This window comes from Hevea brasiliensis, chromosome 3 (genome assembly GCF_030052815.1).
Source record: "Hevea brasiliensis isolate MT/VB/25A 57/8 chromosome 3, ASM3005281v1, whole genome shotgun sequence".
NCBI lineage: Eukaryota > Viridiplantae > Streptophyta > Magnoliopsida > Malpighiales > Euphorbiaceae > Hevea > Hevea brasiliensis.
Window position 1 is genome coordinate 99,430,979 of NC_079495.1, and position 8,332 is coordinate 99,439,310.

Sequence of the window (8,332 nt, forward strand, 5' to 3'; positions counted from 1 at the left end):
GTCACCTTCTGATTGGGTCAAATTGGCTCTAGGTTTAATTGACCCAATCACATTATGCCAAGTGTAAAACTTATATTTAATCTTAACTTTAATCATCTTATATGATTAAAAAACATATGGCAAGCTTATATGTACTGCCATGTGTCACCATCTCATGGTGCCACTTGTCACCCTGTGAAATAACCAAAATACCTCTGTGTCTTAATTTTGAGTTTTCAACCCAAAATAATTATTTCTCTTCCTCTAATCAATTTATGTCAAATATAAATTAATTAATTAATCTCTATTAATTAAATTTTCATTAATTAAATTCATATTTAAACACTTTAAATATAAATTTAACTTATACTATACATCCAATAACCTAGATTTGGTTTCAAGCCATGCTAGGATCTTCGCAATCTAATTGTAAATCAAACCTATTTAATTAATCAATTAAACTTTTTAATTAATTAATTAAATCATATTTAATTTGGTGATTACTTGTGTATGTGTCTGACTTACTAGGCTCATCACTAATTAGCAATGAGACATGATATCAACTCTTGATATCATCAGAACTCTTTCTTACCATAAATGATTTCTCTAAATTATTTTATGTACCTCATAGACCATGGTTAACACCTAGCATAGCATGCCATGGCCACCCAATTAGTTATAAGGTTTACCTTAAATGAACTTATAATAATATGTTACCATGAACTAGAATCTCTCTGTTACAAAATCTCAACTCAAGCTGGAGTCATGGTTTATGTCAAACCCCATTTGCCATGAATATTATGTTCTCTTTTAATTCCAGTTGTTGATTAAAAAGATTTTCTTATCAGAAACTCTTTTCTGATTAAATCTATCTATCCTAGCCAGGAACTTGAAACATCAAGAATAATTAAATGAACATAGGATTTTATCCCTATTTACTTAGAGGAACAGATTCCATCTTGATCAACACCTACCTCCATATTTAACTAGTAGGAGCCAACACATGCCTATATAGCCATGCACAGTATAAGTATAAAAGCAGTATCAAACTCAAACCATCTATATACAAGATAACTGTGCTATCTCAAGTCTAAAGATTATATGCATTGATATGATTTATGACAATGCATTGACAAGAGTAAACTCCATGTGCTTATCATAAATGTCACTGGTTCGGCCTACTTATCATGTATAAGTGCCTATCATGTTTCTTATATGGCATGAGACTCACCATTCCATCTTATTTATATCTCATATAAATAACTTGGGAACAAACATGAATACAATCTTACTGGATAAGTCATATCCTTATTGTGAAGTATCCTCGATTGTGAACCTATTTATGATACTTTGTGCTAGAAATACTGTCACTCATATTCTTAACAACTTAAGAATAGAACTTCTAACAAAATATCAATGGACCTTTTCTATTATACATAAATATATTATGTAAATGGAAAAGTAAAAATGCCTTTTATTAATAAAAAATGTACAAGATGCATACTAAATGATATGCTCTAGGGCATACTACTAACAATCTCCCACTAGCACTAGAGCCATTCATTACAATATCTTAGACTCATCTTTTTAAGATGTCGGTCTAGCTGAGTCTGTGACATAGGCTTAGTAAATGGATCAGTTGGATTTTCAGCTGATGCTATTTTCTACATGTCTATATCACATCGTCCAACTATTTCTCTGATAATGTAGTAGCGTCTTTCTATGTGTTTAGATTTCTAGTGAGACCGGGGTTCCTTAGCCTGTATGACTGCTCCATTGTTGTCACAATGAAGTGCAACTACTGACTTAATAGAAGGAACTACTGCAAGTTCTGTCACGAGCTTCTTTATCCAAACAGCTTTCTTTGCAGCATCTGATGCAGAAATATACTTAACCTCGGTAGTGGAATCTGCAGTCGTACTCTGTTTGGAATTCTTCCAACTAACTGCACCTCAATTACAAATGAACACATATCCAGAGGTAGACTTTCTTTCATCGATATCTACTGAAAATCAGAATCAGTATAATCATCCAATTGCAAGTCTCCACTTCCATATATCAAGAATAAATCCTTAGTTATTCTCAAGTACTTAAGGATATTCTTGACAGCTATCCAGTGTTCCAAACCTGGATTGGATTGATACTTGCCAGTCAAACTAAAAACATATGCGATATCCAGCCTAGTATACAACATTGCATACATCAAACTTCCAATAGCTGAAGCATATGGAATCCTAGCCATTTTATCTCTTTCTTCAAGTGTCTTTGGAGACATCTCTTTAGAAAGGTGGATACCGTGTCTCAATGGCAACAATCCTCTCTTGGAATCAAGTATGTTAAACTTCTTTAACACCTTTTCCAAGTATAGACTTTGGAAAAAACTAATTTTTTTTTTGCTCTATCTCTATAGATGCGAATCCCAAGAAAATAGGTTGTCTCCCCTAAGTCTTTCATGGAGAATGTATTTGACAACCATATCTTTACAGTTGTCAATATAACTGTGTCATTACCCATCAATAAAATGTCATCCACATATAAGACAAGGAAAGTGACCGCACTATCACTAACCTTCTTATATACACATGGCTCATCCTCATTTTTGATAAAACCAAATGACTTAATGGCTTTATCAAAGCGGATGTTCTAACTCCTCGAAGCTTGTTTCAACCCATAAATGGATCGCTTTAGCTTGCATACCTTGGAACCATCTTGGGATTCAAAACCCCTAGGTTGTTCTATGAAAATGTTTTCTTCAATGTATCCATTGAGAAAAGCTGTTTTGACATCCATCTGTCAAATCTCATAATCATAGTATGCAGCTATTTCTAATAGAATCCTAATTGATTTGAGCATGGCAACAGGCGAGAAAGTCTCCTCATAGTTGATTCCTTGCCTTTAGTGAAACCCTTTCGCTACTAGCCTTGCTTTATAGGTCTCTACCTTTCCATCAGAACCAATTTTCTTCTTGAAAACCTATTTTTTCCCTATAGGTACAATACCTTCAGGTGGGTCAATAAGATCCCAAACTTGATTCTTATAAATGGAATCAATTTCGGATTTTATAGCATCAATCCATTTTGAAGAGTCTATATCTGATATAGCTTCTTCATAGGTAAGTGGATCATCTCCATGATCTACTTCGTCATGAGTAGACAACTCTTGTTCTTCTTCATGAAGGAAACCATATCTCACTAATGGGTGAGACACCCTGGTTGTTCTACGAGGAAAAATCGTAGATGTTTCATCAATAGGCGTAGGTTGACTAGATAGATCTATATCCATCTGATCTGTTGGTTGGTCAGAATTCTCCAATTCTAGCTCTATTTGCCTTCCTTTGCCTCCTTCTTGAACAAATTGTTTGTTCAAGAAATGTGGCATCTCTACTTACCACAACCTTTTTGTGATGTAGGCAAATAAAATTAATATCAAATCTTTTTTTTTTTTTGGATATCCAACAAATCGACCCTTTTCTGATCCAGTTTCCAATTTATTAGTGTTCAGCTTTTGACATAAGCTGGACAACCCCAAATTTTAACATGCTTAAGACTTGGTTTTTCTTACATGCTATATCTCATAAGGTGTGGAAGATACTAATTTTGATGGAATCCTATTCAGAATATGCAAAGCTGATTCTAATGCAAATCCCCAAAAGGAGATTGGCAAATCAGTATAGCTCATCATACTACGTACCATATCAAAAAGGGTACGATTTCTCCTTTTAGATATACCATTCAGCTATGGTGTTCCTGGAGGAGTCAGCTGGGACATAATGCCATGCTCTCTCAAGTATTCATTAAATTCAGTACTCAAGTATTCACCTCCACGATCTGATCGAAGAGCTTTAATACTTTTTCATGTTTGATTTTCTACTTCATATTTAAATTCTTTGAACTTTTCAAAGGATTCATGTTTGTATTTCATCAAATACAAATGCCCAAACCTTGATTTATCATCAGTAAAGGTAATAAAGTAATGAAAACCGCCTCTAGCCATTTCTCTAAATGGGCTACATACATCACTATGTATTAGTTCCTAATATTTTCAGCTCTTAGTCCTTGTCTAACAAAGGGTAATCTAGTCATTTTGCCCTGAAGGAAGGATTCACAAGTTGGAGTAGGCTCAAAGCCCAATGAGGATAAAATCCCCATTTTCTCCAATTTTGCAATCCTATCTTCTGCAACATGACCTAATCTTAAGTGCCAAATATATTTTGAACTTGAGTTGATTTTCATCATGGCATTGCATTGTTTTAGATTGCTATACTCTGGACAGTTCCCTTTCCTGTGCCACCCTGCTGGCAGTGGAAACACTTTCCTTTGCCTCCATCAGCTTTAGTCTTCCCTTTCTGTTTAGCTATTTTCTTGGAAGGACCAGGAATCTGAGGTTTCTTTTTCTTATTTCCCTTGTTCTTATTGGACTTTCTAGCAGAAGAAGATGCAATCAAAGCTACCTCTTTTCCTTTATTGCCCGGCATATTCTTTTGGTCAATAACCAACATGTTGAGTAAACTAGCCAAGGTGCATTCTTGCTTAGTCATATGGAAATTTGTCACAAAATTCTCAAATGACTCAGCTAGGGACTGAAGGATCAAATCCGTCTGTAGTTAGAAATCCATGTTAAAGTCAAGGTGTTCCAGCTGCTCAATCAGCCGAATCATCTTGTGGACATGATCCCTAACATTCTGTCCCTCAGACATCCTCATGCGGAATAACTGTCTAGATATCTCATATCTAACATTTCTGCTGTGCTCACCATACAACTCTTGTAGGTGAAGGAGGATCTTACTTGCACTCTGCATGTTTTCATGCTGCTTCTGTAACTCATTACTCATAGAAGCAAGCATGTAATACTTAGCTCTCATATCATGCTCCTCCCACTTGTCCAAAATTTCATGTTCCTCTGGAGTGGCCTCTGGAGGTAAGGGACCGGGAACATTTGAATCTAGAACATATCCTATATGTTCAAGGTTCAGGACACGTTTCAAATTTTTTAGCCAATCAGATAGATTAGGCCCTGTCAACCTATTTCGATCAAGTATGCTTGCAAGGATATTGGATGGTGGTGGTTGTTCTGTGCTCATTGTTATTAGAAAATTAACTACAGAAAATAACTAGATTAATTAGTAAATGTATCATGTAATTAACTAAAATGACTATGGTCTTTTAATCAAATTGGTCCTCCCACTAACTTAGAGAATCCTACACTTCTAAAGTAGAAAATGGAAATCCTAGTTGGATAGATTTCTAGTAGGTGATTGAATTCTTATAATTTTATTGATCATCCTCAGGTACATCCATTATTGGAATTACAATAAACTATAAGTGAGCAACTCCTTGCCCATCACATCTCATGTGAGGTTCAATCCTTTACCTAACCCCTAATGCTCAAAATCTCAGATACATCCATTATTGACTTATCTTGAATTAGTTAAGTTGATCCCATTGAGCTAGTAATTATGCAAATAATTTTAATGCCCTCAGGTACATTCAATATTGGCTACCAATCCATTTACATATTTACAACATCTCATGCTTAACAATTATTCTTAAGAAAATCTCTTAAATTAATTGCATCTTATGCAAGTATTTAAAATTTCTTAAACTAATTGCCGCAATGAAGGGCCCATGTTATAATTGCTTTAATTATACCATTTCCAACTTAATCATTTGTTTGGAAGATTTTGTGGTCATCCTAATTACTATTAAGGTCTCACTGTGCACATTATCCATTTAGCATGCATATATCATATACTTGCATACATTCCCATACATCTCATGCATTCATGGATAAACAAAAAATATGGTATGATCATGGACTTTCTAAGGGATTAAATTCTGAGCCACCAAGAATTCAATCAGGGTATTCCTAAGTGCATTTCATTCATTCATTTTACAAGAGTTGGTGAAGGAGTACATAATCAATACTTGATCTTGAATTACTCCCACTGGTCCCACCAATGCTCTTGACCTCCTTGATCTTCTTGTAATCCAATTACATAGTAATCCTTGGCATACCAAGGCAAATTTACAAGAACTAAATGAATGAAATTACAACCCAAAAATTATTACAACCTTAATAATACATACCCAAAATAAATTAAAATAAATTAATTAATTTACAACCCAAAGAAACATAAAAGAAATAAATTCAATCACATTGGTCTTTTATAGTCCATGATCATCCATCATGCAGATCACTGTATAACAATTAAATAAAATATATATACTTAAATTAAATTGAATATCTCATATTCAACTTAAAAATCCAGATTTGAATATGATTCAAACAAATTTAAAAATTCAGATTTGAATCACATTCAAACAAATTCAAAAATTCAAATTTGAATCACATTCAAACAACTTTAAAAATTCAGATTTGAATCACATTCAAACAACTTTTAAAATTCAGATTTGAATCATATTCAAACAACTTTTAAAATTTAGATTTGAATCACATTTAAATAACTTTTAAAATTCAGATTTGAATCACATTCAAACAATTTTTAAAATTCAGATTTGAATCAAAATTTAATTATGTGAATAAAACTCTAATTAAATAATTTAATTAGACATAAAATGGACATAATTATGAGCATTAGATCATACAACAATTGCACAAATATTGCCCAAAACCATGCGCACCATAAGGGATAAACAAACCTTGTGCACACATGGTGTCCCATCCAAGCCGCCACCTTTTCATTGCAATCAGCAATGGATCTTTCATCTCATGATTATACCACACAATTAAATCATATAATAAATAATCTAAATGGCATATATAGTGGCTCTGATACCAATTGAAGGAGCAGAAGCATGAAAATTTAAGTTTAGATCATTGAAATTTAAAAATTTTTCATCTAGAGTCACATGCATCATGCAAGATTTATTTTTATCTATTTGATTTCAAAGATAAATAACATATTAAAAATCTTTTAATATATTTTTGGATCTACATTTGCCATTTAAGATTTTAGAATTAACAGATTAATTCATTAGAACCCTAGATTAGATCAAGAACAAGTGCACTAATCTTTTGATGCACTGCAGTGTGTTTGGCACCTTTGGGATGCTTCTTAGGACACCAGATATTGTCCCTCTAGCTTGTCCACACCAAGATCACCTATGGCGGCCCTTGAACAACTTCTAAAGCTTTTTCTATGAATTAGAAAATTAAATTTTGCCTTTTAAGAGATTACAGATATAAACAGGACACTAGAAACAATTTCTAGTATTTTTAATTCAAGAGATTGTTTACTAATCTCTTTGAAATGATGAGAGATGAAGAAGAAGAGAAGGGAGATGTTCTTTGGTTGGCGGCACCAAAGAAGAACAGTAGCCCACACGTTTTACTCTTTCATAATAATACTTATATAGCTAGGTTATCACTTAAAACCCTTGCCACATGTCACCTTCTGATTGGGTCAAATTGGGTCTAGATTTAATTGACCCAATCACATTGTGCCAAGTGTCAAACCTATATTTAATCTTGACTTTAATCATCTTACATGATTAAAAGACATATGGCAAGCTTATATGTACTGCCATGTGTCACCATCTCATGGTGTCACATGTCACTCTGTGAAATGACCAAAATACCCCTGTGTCTTAATTTTGAATTCTCAATCCAAAATAATTATTTCTCTTCTTCTAATTAATTTATATCAAATATAAATAAATTAATTAATTCTATTAATTAATTTTTCATTAACTAAATTCATATTTAAACACTTTAAATATAAATTTAACTTATACTATACATCTAATAACCTAGATTTAGTTTCAAGCCATGCTAGGGACTTTGCAATCTAATTACAAATAAAACTTATTTAATTAATCAATTAAACTCTTTAATTAATCAATTAAATATTTAATTTGGTGATTACTTGTGTATGTGTCTGACTTACTAGGCTCATCACTAATTGGCAATGAGACATGATATCAACTCTTGATATCATCAGAACTCTTTCTTACCAGAAATTATTTCTCTAAATCATTTTATGCACCTCATAGACCATGGTTAACACCTAGCATAGCATGCCATGGCCACTCAATTAGTAATAAGGTTTACCTTAAATGAACCTATAATCATATGTTACCATGCACTAGAATCTCTCTGTTACAAAATCCCAACTCAAGCTGGAGTCATGGTTTATGTCAACCCCATTTTCTATGAATATTATGTTCTCTTTTAATTTCAGTTCTTGATTAAAAAGATTTTCTCATCAGAAACTTTTTTCTGATTAAATCTATCTGTCCTGGCCAGGAACTTGAAACATCAAGAACAATTAAATGAACATAGGATTTTCTCCCTATTTACTTAGAGGAACATATTCCATCTTGATCAATGCCTA